This window comes from Phoca vitulina, unplaced genomic scaffold, assembly GCF_004348235.1.
Source record: "Phoca vitulina isolate PV1807 unplaced genomic scaffold, GSC_HSeal_1.0 scaffold24, whole genome shotgun sequence".
NCBI lineage: Eukaryota > Metazoa > Chordata > Mammalia > Carnivora > Phocidae > Phoca > Phoca vitulina.
In genome coordinates, this window is record NW_022589727.1 from 23,234,375 (window position 1) to 23,247,910 (window position 13,536).

General features: G+C 37.2%; 1 protein-coding gene across 6 annotated transcripts in view; it reads right to left on the bottom strand.

Annotated features, from left to right (window-relative positions):
• The window catches only part of METTL4 (methyltransferase like 4), a 40,846-nt gene that overhangs the window by 10,680 nt on the left and 16,630 nt on the right, over positions 1-13,536 (bottom strand). The window lies entirely within an intron of this gene.

The window sequence follows — 13,536 nt, forward strand, 5'->3', positions numbered from 1 at the left end:
AAGGAAGGAAGGAAGGAAGGAAGGAAGGAAGGAAGGAAGGAAGGAAGAAAGAAAAGAAAGGAAAGAAAAGAAAGAAAAGAAAGAAACCCTCACGCTTTCATTTAAAAAAAATTCTATAGTCTTGCACCCCCTAATCATTAATAGCATAAAGTTTAGTTTCTCTTGCTGGAACTACTTGCTCTATAAAATCCAATCTAATGAATGTGGGCCTTTCTCTAACACCCAATACACACAACAGAAAGAGGAGAGTCCGTATTCTCCTAGCTCCCCTATTAGCCGCCTCCAGGCTAAAACTCCTCCACATTTGCATAAAATCCACTTCTCTGAGAGGTATGCCATCTGGCTGTGCTAGAATGTAATGTTCTTTATTGAACCCATTTCTTCCTCACTCTCCATAATCAATGAAGCTTTAAGCTCTAAGATCCTTCTACCTTACTAACACAAATCTTGCCATTATCCTGGCAATTTCAAGGCACAATTTATATAATGTGCATACCTCAACTATTCTTCCCCTAAAACAAATACAATTGCATTCATCCCAATAATCCATTCCAGTTACCTTAACCTGGACCTCATCATTACTCACACTGATTCCATCTCTGAAACTAAACATTGATCTACCTCTGGCTGTAACCTTCTATCCCTAACCTATTCTTTGACCTTATCAAAGCAAACCGTGCCCCATTCCTCTACTTCATTGAGTCTATCATTTCTTCCTGCACACGTGCACCTCTTCTCCACAGACTACCAATCATTTCACTGCCCTCTCATTAGCACCCTAAATTCCCATCCACCCCTTAACCCTTCACCCACAGCTCCTTCAAACCTCTAATCTTCAATTCAACCCAACTTCCACACAATTCAATTCAACCTCTTCATATGGGGAGAAAAATGCAGAAGTGAAGAACTGGGTCAATTAAACCCATTCTCAGGCTCTCAAAATGACTCATCAATTCTTTTACTTATCCTTAGTCAACTACAAACCCTCTTCTCTTTTCAAATCTCTTACCTAAACTCACTCTTGGCAGATGAAGTTAACTCATGTATCAGTAAAAATAAAGGCCACCTGACCCCTTCAACTACCTAACCCCCTCTTTCTCCTTATATACCTTCACTTATCCATTTCTATACATTTCCTCTTAAATCAAATGGTACGGCTTCACCTATCTAAAGCTTACCCCTCCAGCTGTGTTCTTATTCCCATCTTCCGGTATCTTACAATGCTAGTTATTCCTCTCCTTCTGTGTCTCAACCTCTCTAGCAGTTCCTTACCATCAGCCTAGGTTTTAAAGGAAGAAAAAGAGAGAAACAGGGGAGGTAGGGAGGGGAAGAGAGAAGAGAAATTCCCTCAATTCTACAACTAAGCTAAGGACTGGTATGCATTTATCTTTCTACTTTGTCTCCTTTATTTTATTCCTCAGTTGACTATAATGAGGTTTCTACTACTATACCTGCTCTGGAAAAAAGTAAATGACATCCTAATGGCCAAATGCAATAAACACTGGAATCCAGTTCTCACACATAGCAACTGTATAATGTGAGGATATGATCAATAGTATTTCTTAAATAAATGAGTAAAACAATTCATATCTCATGCACCCATTTCCTACCATCCAGACCAGTGCTCTTCTAGTAGACTAGCATTTCTTATAATCAAAGTGATAACTTAAAAAAACTAAGTTTGCCAAAGTATGAAAAACATCAGGTCAAAAATTTGAAGTTTGATGTTCCCAATAACTGCAGATTCTTTGATTGCCTTGATTTTATTTAGTTGGGTTGATGTGTGGTAAGGGGGGAGGAATGAAATATTCCATTTTTTAGTTTTAATCTCCTAGAAATCACTGAGCAAATTCCAAAATATGCATCTTTATCACTAAGGTAGCATTCTTACCGAAAATACTTAACCTGACTCTCATGAAGGAACAATCAGACAAATCCAAATGGTAGGAAATCTATAAAAAAGGAACATGGGATCTTAAAAAAGAGTCAATATCCTGAAAAGTAAAAAATGGCCAGGAGACTATTCTGCATTAAAGGAAAAAAAGAAAAATAAAGACCAAATATAATGTGTGATCCCTGACTGGAGCTTAAATCTGAAAACTGAAAAGAAAAATATAGCCATAAAAGAACACTTTGCAAAGAGGTTAAAAAAAAAAAATATATATATATATATATATATATACACACACACACACACACACACATAATGTGTATTTGATAATATTATTAATGGCAATTAATGGAGATGGAGAAAGAAAATACACACAAATGTGGTAGAATATTAAAAACGGGTGAATCTAGAGGAAAGGCAATTTGATATTCATGTATTATTCTTTCACTTTTCTCAAAGTTTGGAATTTTTAAAATCAAAAGTTGAAGGAAAGAAACAATACATTAAATCATTACAAAAAAATCATAAACATATACTTACAAGCTAAAAAAACAAAAAATTTCAAAAAAAAATTTTTTTAAACAAAAAATTTCAAAACATGCTATGTAAAAGTATCATAAAATATTATAAAAGGAATAAGTTTATTTTTCAGAATTATAAAAGCTGCCTCCAAAGATATTGCTAATTATGATCAAGCATTTACTTTTTTAAAACTTCCAAAGAGTATCCAAGAATAACATATAAAAAAACTATCAATTTTCATTAAAATAAAAGGCAAATGAAATTTAAATTTAGTATTTAAAAAAAAAATTCTTACAGAAAACTGGAACACATTACCAAAGAATATAAAATTGGACTCTTTGATTCTTTTGAATTTAACACTTAACTCTAATAATGAGAAATAACTGGGAACAGTCTTCAACAAATGATGCTGGGACAACTGGATATCCAAACGCAAAAGGATAAAATTGTGATTCCACCACACATCATACATAAAATTAAACTCAAAATGGATCAAAGACTTAAACATGAGAGTTGAAACTCTTAGAAAACATAGGTGTACATCATCGTGACCCTGATTAAGGCAATGGTTTCTTAAATACAACACCAAATGCTCAGCAACAAAAAGAAAAATAGGTTAAGCTGGACTTCAACCAAGTGTAAAATTTAGTGCTTTGAGAACACTAGAAAGAAAGTGAAAAGGTTACAAGAGAAAATGGGAGAAAATACTTGCCAACCATATATGGTAAGGGCCTAATATCCAGAATGTATAAAGAACTCTTAAATATCAACAAAAAGTAACTTAATTTTAAAATGTGCAAAGGAGGGCACCTGAGTGGCTCAGTTGGTTAAGCGACTGCCTTCGGCTCAGGTCATGATCCTGGAGTCCCGGGATCGAGTCATCGGGATCCCTGTTCGGCGGGGAGTCTGCTTCTCCCTCTGACCCTCTTCCCTCTTGTGCTCTCTGTCTCTCATTCTCTCTCTCTCAAATAAATAAATAAAATCCTTTAAAAAAAAAAATGTGCAAAGGATCTGAACGGTCAGTTCCCCAAAGAATATATAAGGATGGCCAATAAGGACATGAAAAGATGCTCAATATAATTAGTCATTAGAGAAATGCAAACCAAAACCACAGATATCACTTCATACTCATCAGGATGGCTATAACTGAAAACAAACAAAACAGAAAATAAGTGTCACTAAGAATGTGGAGAAACTGGAACCCTCATATGTTTCCAGTGGAAATGTAAAATGTAAAATGACACATCCACTGTGAAAAATAGTTCAGTAGTTCCTCAAGAGGTAAAGGTAGAGTTACCATGTGATGCAGCAACCCTACTCCTAGGCATATACCCAAGATAAATGAAAACATGCTGTCTGGAAGTAGGCAACTACAAAGTCTGATGGAGCAGGCCTTAAGACTGCCCTCTCTTGTACAATCAACTAGACGTTTGGGCAGTTTCCAAAACCACTCTGAGGTTCAATAATTTGTCAAAAAGACTCATAGAACTTTACTGAAAGCTATTATAATCATGCTTACAGCTTATTAAAAGAGATGACTTATTACAATTTATCACATAAAGGTTATCACGGTTTAATACAGATTAAAATCAGCCAAAAGAAGAAACTCAGACCAGAGTCTGGGGGGCTTACAAATACAGAGCCTCCAATGGTCCTCTCCCATGGAATCAGAACACATTACCCTCCTGGCATCTATGTGTGATAATACACACAGAGTACTGCTAAGCCAGCTTCAGAGTCCAGAGTTTTCACTGGAGATGCATTACATAGGCAAAATAGAGTGACTAATTGCCCAGGTGGTTGAACTCAGTCTCCAGGTTGACTAATATCACTGGGACCCAAAGCCTACCCTAAATGACATGGTTGGCCTTTCTCGTGTAGCAGTCCCCACCCTAAGATTATTTATATAGCCAGTCTCCCAACTTCCCCCCCAAACCAAGCACAGGTATAGATTCCCTCCCAGAAGCTGAAGGCAAAGGTGAAACTTTGGGCAAGGCCAAATTCTTTAATACACATGTTCACAGAAAAGCTTGTACAGGGGCGCCTGGGTGGTGCAGCTGGTTAAGTATCCAACTCTTGGTTTCAGCTCAGGTCTGATCTCAGCGCTGTGAGATCAAGCCCATGTCAGGCTCCACATTCAGCATGCAGTCTGCTTGTGATTCACTCTCCCTCTCCTGCCCCTACTGTTCATGCATGCACGCTCTCTCTCTCAAATAAATAAATCTTAAAAAAAAAAAAAAAAGCTTGTACACAAATGTATGGCAGCACTATAGCCAAAAGCTGGAAACCATGCAAACATCACCCACTGATGAATGGATAAATAAAATGTTGTATGTATGTATGTGTGTGTGTGTGTGTGCGCGCATCCATCCATCCAGTGGAATATTATGCACCAATTAAAAGGAAGTACTGATATATGCTAAAACATGGATGAACTATTAAAACAAATATCAAATGAAGTAAGCCAGACACAAAGGCCACATGTCATATGATTCCATTTATATGTAATGTCCCAAAAGGTAGGTTCATGGAGACAAAGAGAAGATTAATGGTTGCAGAGACTGGGCAAAGAGGGGAAATAGGAGGAACAGGGATTCTTTTGGGGGTGATAGAAATATTCTGGAATTAGATAAGGTAGTAATTGTACAACATTATGAATGAATTAAACCACTAAACTGCACACTTTAAAGTGCCTAAAATGGTTAATTTAATCTAGTTTTCAAAAACCTGAGAAGCCTGGGTGGCACAGTTGGTTAAGCACTGGACTCTTGGTTTCACATCAGGTTGTGATCTCAGGGTCATGAGATCAAGCCCCGAGTGAGGCTCCGCACTCAGAGTGGAGTCTGCTTGGGATTCTCTCTCCCTCTCCCTCTGCCCCTTCCATTCATGCTCACTCTCTCTCTCTCTCAAATAAATAAATAAATCTTAAAAAAAAAACCTATATTAGTACCCTTCTCACAAAGAGCACCCAATCTAATGTTTACAATCTAGTAATAAAAGAAAAAAGAGATCACTCACCAGGAGATTATGCTAAGTGTAGTAAGTCAAGCAGAGAAAGACAAGTGTCATATGGTTTAACTTTTATGTGGAATATAAGGAATAGCATGGAGGACATTAGGAGAAGGAAGGGAAAAATGAAGGGGGGGAATCAGAGGGGGAGATGAAACATGAGAGACTATGGACTACAGGAAACAAACTGAGGGTTTCAGAGGGGGTGAGGTGGGGGGATGATTAGCCTGGTGATAGGTATTAAAGAGGGCACGTATTGCATGGAGCACTGGGTGTTATACGCAAACAATGAATCATGGAACACTACATAAAAAACTAATGATGTACTGTATGGTGACTAACATAACATAAATAAATAAATAAATAACAGACCGAAAGCATTAAAATTTGCTAAGAGGGTCCAAGATGGTGGCACAGGAAGACTCTGAACTCATCTCCTCCCACACACTAAATCTATACCTATATATAGAGAGACATTCCTCCAGATGAAAAAGAGAAGGCTGATTGCACAGCTTCTACACAACAAATGATAAAGGGACCAATAAGGAAAAGTAGGAGAAATATGGACATAACAGGAACCCCAGTCTTGACTAGGTGACCTGCAGTAGAGAAGGATATTAATGAGAGGCCAATGCACAGGCTCACCTGCCCTCAGACATAGCAGTTTAAACTGCAAACAGACTATAAATGAAGGAAATCCATTTACTAACACTAGAGCCTCCAACAAAAAGGTAGAGAACCAATGGAACTCTCACTGGGGTAAGAGGAACCAGCAAGCGCCATTTTTACATTCTGCATCTACCTTCATAGTGTAAACAGAAGCTGGGTCCGGGTACTTTACCAACCTGGTACGGCCACCCCAGCACACTCCAGACCCCTGGCCCACTCCAGCTCCAGCTATCCCTCAAAGGCGGCCCCCACGCAGTACACCCCCAGTCCCCAACCACATCAGCCCTAGCTCCAGCCATCCTGCCAAGGCAGCCCTGACACAACACCCTCCAGGACCCAACTGGCCTGTGCCCACAGCACAGCACATCCTGGGACCTACCAAGCTTAAGCCCACTTCTGCTCCAGTAATTCCACAGAGATGGCCACAGCACAACATGCCCCAGGACCAAGTCATGCTCACTCCAGCTCCAGCCCGCCTGCCAAAGCTACCAGGCATACAGTCTACGCAGCAGGCAGTCCTACATAAGGCCACTCCTTCAATACCAGGAAACTTAGCTCTTACAGCTATTCATAGAAACACACACAGGAAGTCAAATAAAATGAGGAGACAGAGAAATACGTTCCAAACAAAACAACAAGATAAAACCCCAGAAAAAAAGGAAGACCTAAAGAAAAGGAGATAAGTAATTTACCTGATAAAAAGTTCAAAGTAATGATCATAAAGATGCTCATCAAACACAGAAGACGAATGGAAGAACACAGTGATAACTTCAACATAGAGAAAGAAAATATAAAAAAGAACCAATCAGAGCTGAGGAATACAATAACTGAAATGAAAAATGCATTAGAAAGAACCAAAAGCAGATTACATGATAGAGAAGAATGAATCAGCAATCTGGAAGAGAGAATAGTGAAAACAGCAAAAAAAAATTTTTTAATGAGGACAGTTTTAAGGGACCTCTGGAACAACAAGCATACTAACATTCATATTATATGGGTCCCAGAAGGAAAAGAGAGAGGAAAAGGGCCAGAAAATTTGAAGAAATAATGGCTGAAAACTTCCCTAACTTGAGAAAGGAAACACATATCAGATGCAAAAAGCATAGAGTCCCTAATAAAATAAAACCAAAGAAATCCACCAAGACACATTATAAATAAAATTGCAAGTTAAAGATAATGAGAGAATGCTGAAGTCGGCAACAACAAAAAAAAAATTGGGGCGCCTGGGTGGCTCAGTCATTAAGCGTCTGCCTTCAGCTCAGGTCATGATCCCAGGGTCCTGGGGTCGAGCCCCACATTGGGCTCCCTGCTCCGTGGGAAGCCTGCTTCTCCCTCTCCCACTCCCCATGCTTGTGTTCCCTCTCTCGCTGTCTCGCTCTCTGTCAAATAAATAAAATATTTAAAAAAAAATAGTCATAAATGAAGAAAATCCCATAAGATGATCAACTCATTTTTTCAGCAAAAACTTTGCAAGCCAGGAGTGCCAGCATGTATTTAAACTCCTGAAAAGGAAAAACTTACAACCAAAACTACTCTATTCAGCAAGGCTGACATTCAGAATTGAAAAAGAGATAAAGGGTTTCCTAGACAAGCAAAACCTAAAGGAATTCACCCCAACTAAACCAGCCTTACAAGAAATGTTAAAAGATCTTTAAGCAGAAAAGAAAATGCCATGACTAAAAACAAGAAAATATATGAAAGAAAAAATCTCACTCATAAAATCAAAAGTATAGTAAAGGCAATGCATGAACCAATGAAAAAGCTAGTATGAGGTTAAAGACAAAAAAGTAAACTCAACTATAACTACAATAAGTAGTTAAGGGATATACAAAATAAAAAGATGTAAAATATGATGTCAAAGCAGAAAATGTTAAGAGGCAGTAAAAAAGCAGTGCTTTTAGAATGCATTCAAACTGAAACAACTATCAGCTTAAAACAGACTGCTATATATCTAGGTCAATATATATATACACTTCATTGGAACCACAGACCAAGAAGCTACAATAGACAAAAAATAAAGACAAAAGGGGCGCCTGGGTGGCTCAGTTGGTTAAGCGACTGCCTTTGGCTCAGGTCATGATCCTGGAGTCCCAGGATTGAGTCCCACATCGGGCTCCCTGTCAGCAGGGATTCTGCTTCTCCCTCTGACCCTCGCCCCTCTCACGTGCTTGCTCTCTCTCTCTCTCAAATAAATAAATAAAATCTTTAAAAAATAATAAAATAAAGACAAAAGAACCCAAACATAACTCTAAAGAAAACCATCAAATCATAAGAAAAGAGACCATAGGAAGGACAAATAAACAGAGAAGTACAAAAATAACCAGAAAACAATTAAAGTGTAAATAAGCACATGCCTATCAGTAATTACTTTAAATATAAATGGACTAAAATGCTCCAATTAAAAGACATAGGGAAGTTAAATGGCTGAAAAAAACAAGACCCATCTATATGCTGCCTGCAAGAAATCACTTCAAATCTAAAGATAAACACAGACTAAAAATAAAGGGATGGAAAAAGGTATTCCATGCAAATAAAAACAAAATGAAGGCTGGAGTACCAATACTCATATCAGACAAAACAGACTTTACAACAAAGACTGCAACAAAAGATAAAGAAAAGAATTACATAATGATAAAGAGGTCAACCCAAGAAGATAATATAACAGTTATAAATATTTATTCATCCGATATAGTAGCACCTAAATATATAAACCAAATATCAATAGACCTAACGGAAGAAATTGACATTAATTACAATAATGATAGAGGACTTCAACACCCCACTTACATCAATGCATAGATCACCCAGAAAGAAAATCAATAAGGAAACTTTGCCCTTAACACATTAAACCAGATGGACTTAATACATATATACAGCACATTTCACCCAAAAACTGCAGAATGCATTTTTTTTAATGGCACATGGAACATTCTTCAGGGCAGATCATATATTAGGCCACAAAACAAGTTTCAATAAATTTAAAAAGACTTAAATCATATCGAGCATCTTTTCCAACAACAATATGAAACTAGATATCGTTTAAAAGAAGAAAACTAAAAATAATAATAATAATAAAAAAATAAACAAGTAGATACTAAGAAACATTACTACACAACTAATGGGTAACAAAGAAATCAAAGAGGAGATCAAAAAATACTTTGAGACAATGAAAATGGAAACACAACTTTCCAAAATTGGAACAAAAGCAGTTCTAAAAGGAAAGTTCATAGCAATACAAACCTACCTTAAGAAACAAGAAAAACCCCAAGTAAACAATCTAACCTAAACTCAAAAAAGAAGAATGAAGCCCAAAGTTAGTAGAAGGAAGGATATAATAAAGATTAGAGTGGAAATAATTGAAATAGAAATTAAAAAATAAAAAAGATCAATGAAACTAAAACCTGATTCTTTGAAAAGCTAAAATTGAAAAACTCTAGCCAGACTTATCAAGAAAAAAAAAAGGGCTCAAAGGAATAAAAGCAAAAATGAAAAAGAAGTTACAGCTGAAACCACAAAAATATATATAGGAGACTATCACAGGAGACTACTAAAAAAAATTATATGCCAACAAAACAGGAAACCTAGAAGAAACACATAAATTCCTAGAAACACACAACCTTCCAAGACTGAATCAAAAAGAAATAGAAAATCTGAATATACCAATTACAAGTAATGAAATTGAGTCAGTAATTTAAAAACTCCCAGAAAACAAAAGTCCAGGACCAGATTGCTTCATATATGAATTCTACCAAACATTTAAAGAAGAGTTAGTAACTATCCCTCTCAAATTATTCCAAAAAATTAAAGAGGAAGAAATGCTTCCAAACTCATTTTACAAGACCAGCAGAATCAAAGATACCACTAAAAAAAAGACAGGCCAATATCCCCAGCAAACATAGATGTAAAAATTCTCTTCAAAATATTAGCAAATCAAAATCCAAATACATTAATAGGATCATACTCCATGAGCCAGTGAAATTTACCAACATAATATACCACATTAACAGGATTAAAGATAAAAATATGATCATTAAATAGATGCAAAAAAGCATTTGACATATACAACATCCATTTATGATAAAAACCCTCAACAGAGCAGGTATAGAAAGAACATACCAAGTATAATAAAGGCCAGATATGATAAACCTTCAGCTAACATCATACTCAATGGTGAAAAGCTGAAAGCTTTTCCTCTAACATTAGAAACAAGACAAGGATACCCATTCTCACAACTTACTCAACATAGTATTGGAAATCCCAGCCACATCAATTAAGCAAGAAAAAAAAAATCAAAGGCATCCAAACTGAAAAAGCACTAAAATTGTTACTAATTGCAGGTGACATAATATCATATATAGAAAACCATAAGGCTCCACCAAAAAACTATTAGAACCAATAAAATAGGGGCGCCTGGGTGGCTCAGTTGGTTGGGCATCTGCCTTTGGCTCAGGTCATGATCCCAGGGTCCTGGGATCGACTCCCACATCGGGCTCCTTGCTCAGCGGGGAGCCTGCTTCTCCCTCTCCCCTGGCCTGCCATTCCCCCTGCTTGTATGTACTCTCTCTCTCCGTCAAATAAATGAATAAAATCTTAAAAAAAGAATACAAGAATTCAGTAAAGTCACAGGATACAAAATGAACATATGGGGAAATTTGTTGCATTTCTATACACTAATAGCAAGCTATCAGAAAGAGAAATCAAGAAAACAATCCCATTTACAATTGCATCAAAAAGAACAAAATACCTAGAAAAAAAATTTAACCCATGAAAGACCTGTACTCTGAAGAGTATAAAATGAAAAAGATTGAACACAACACAAATAAATGGAACTATATACTGTGCTCATGGACTGGAAAAATTAATATTGTTAGAATGTCTATACTACACAAAGCAATCTACAGACTTAATGCAGTCCCTATCGGGGCACCTTAGTGGTTCAGTCAGTTAAGTGTCTACCTTTGGCTCAGGTCATGATCCCAGGGTCCTGGGATCAAGTCCCATATTGGGCTCCCTGCTCTGCAGGGAGTCTGCTTCTCCCTCTGCCCCTCCCCCCACTCATTCTCTCAATCTCACTCTCTCACTCTCACTTTCTCAAATAAATAAAAGCTTTTAAAAACAAGGAATTAATGCAATCCCTATCAAAATACCAATGGCATTTTTAACAGAACTAGAACAAAGAATCCTAAAATGTGTATTGAACCACAAAAGACCCTAAGTAGCCAAAGTGATCTTAAAAAAAACAAAGCTGGAGATTATCATGCTCCCGACTTCAAAATATGTTAAAAAGCTACACTAATAAAAACAGAATGGTACTGGTACAAAAAAACACACATACATCAACGGAACAGAATAGAGAGCCCAAAAATAAACCCACACATATACAATCACCATTTGGCATTTGCCTTAATAATAATTGATTTGGGCAAGACTCATCAATAGATGTTGTATTAGTTTCCTATTGCTGCTTTCGGAAATGTCAATTTCATGAAACACCAGTAAAGACTCAGGAACTTCCAAATTAAAGGATTCTAAAGAGGGGCACCTGGATGGCAGAATGGGTTAAGCCTCCAACTCTTGAGCCAGATGGCTTCCCAGGGGAATTCTACCAAACATTTAAAGAAGAATTAATACCTATTCTTCTGAAACTGTTCCAAAAAAATAGAAATGGAAGGAAAACTTCCAAACTCATTTTATGAGGCCAGCATTACCTTGACCCCAAAATCAGACAAAGAACCCATCAAAAAGCAGAATTACAGACAAATATCCCTGATGAACATGGATGCAAAAATTCTCACCAAAATACTAGCCAATAGGATCCAACAGTACATCAAAAGGATTATTCACCACGACCAAGTGATATTTATTCCTGGGCTGCAAGGTTGGTTCAACATCCACATATCAATGTGATACAATACATTTAATAAAAGAAAGAACAAGAACCATATGATCCTCTCAATAGATGCAGAAAAAGCATTTGACAAAGTACAGCATCCTTTCTTGATTAAAATTCTGTTCAGAGTGTAGGGATAGAGGGTACATACCTCAATATCATAAAAGCCATCTATGAAAAACCCACAGCGAATATCATTCTCAATGGGGAAAAACTGAGAGCTTTCCCCCTAAGGTCAGGAACACAGCAGGGATGCCCACTATCACCACTGCTATTCAACATAGTACTAGAAGTCCTAGCCACAGCAATCAGAAAACAAAAAGAAATAAAAGGCATCCGAATCGGCAAAGAAGAAGTCAAACTCTCACTCTTTGCAGATGATATGATACTTTATGTGGAAAACCCAAAAGACTCCACCCCAAAACTGCTAGAACTCATACAGGAATTCAGTAAAGGGGCAGGATATAAAATCAATGCACAGAAACCAGTGGCATTCCTATACACCGACAACAAGACAGAAGAAAAAGAAATTAAGGAGTCAATCCCATTTACAATTGCACCCAAAACCATAAGATTCCCAGGAATAAATCTAACCAAAGAGGCAAAGAATCTGTACTCAGAAAACTATAAAATACTCATGAAAGAAATTGAGGAAGACACAAAGAAATGGAAAAACGTTCCATGCTCATGGATTGGAAGAACAAATATTGTGAAGATGTCAACGCTACCTAGAGCAATCTACACATTCAATGCAATCGCCATCAAAATACCATCCACTTTTTTCAAAGAAATGGAACAAATAATCCTAAAATTTGTATGGAACCAGAAAAGACCCCAGATAGCCAGAGGAATGTTGAAAAAGAAAAGCAAAACTGGTGGCATCACAATTCCGCACTTCAAGCTCTATTACAAAGCTGTCATCATCAAGACAGTATGGTACTGGGACAAAAACAGACACAGAGATCAATGGAACAGAATAGAGAGCCCAGAAATGGACCCTCAACTCTATGGTCAACTCATCTTCGACAAAGCAGGAAAGAATGTCCAATGGAAAAAAGACAGTCTCTTCAACAAATGGTTTTGGGAAAATTGGACAGCCACCTGCAGAAGAATGAAACTGGACCATTTCCTTACACCACACACAAAAATAAACTCAAAATAGATGAAAGACCTAAATGTGAGACAGGAGTCCACCAAAATCCTAGAGGAGAACACAGGCAGCAACCTCTTCGACCTCAGCCGCAGCAACTTCTTCCTAGAGACATCGCCAAAGGCAAGGGAAGCAAGGGCAAAAATGAACTATTGGGACTTCATCAAGATAAAAAGCTTTTGCACAGCAAAAGAACGTCAACAAAACCAAAAGACATTCAACAGAATGGGAGAAGATATTTGCAAATGACATATCAGATAAAGGGCTAGTATCCAAAATCTATAAAGAATTTCTTAAACTCAACACCCAAAGAACAAATGATCCAATCAAGAAATGGGCAGAAGACATGAACAGACATTTTTCCAAAGAAGACATCCAAATGGCCAACAGACACATGAAAAAGTG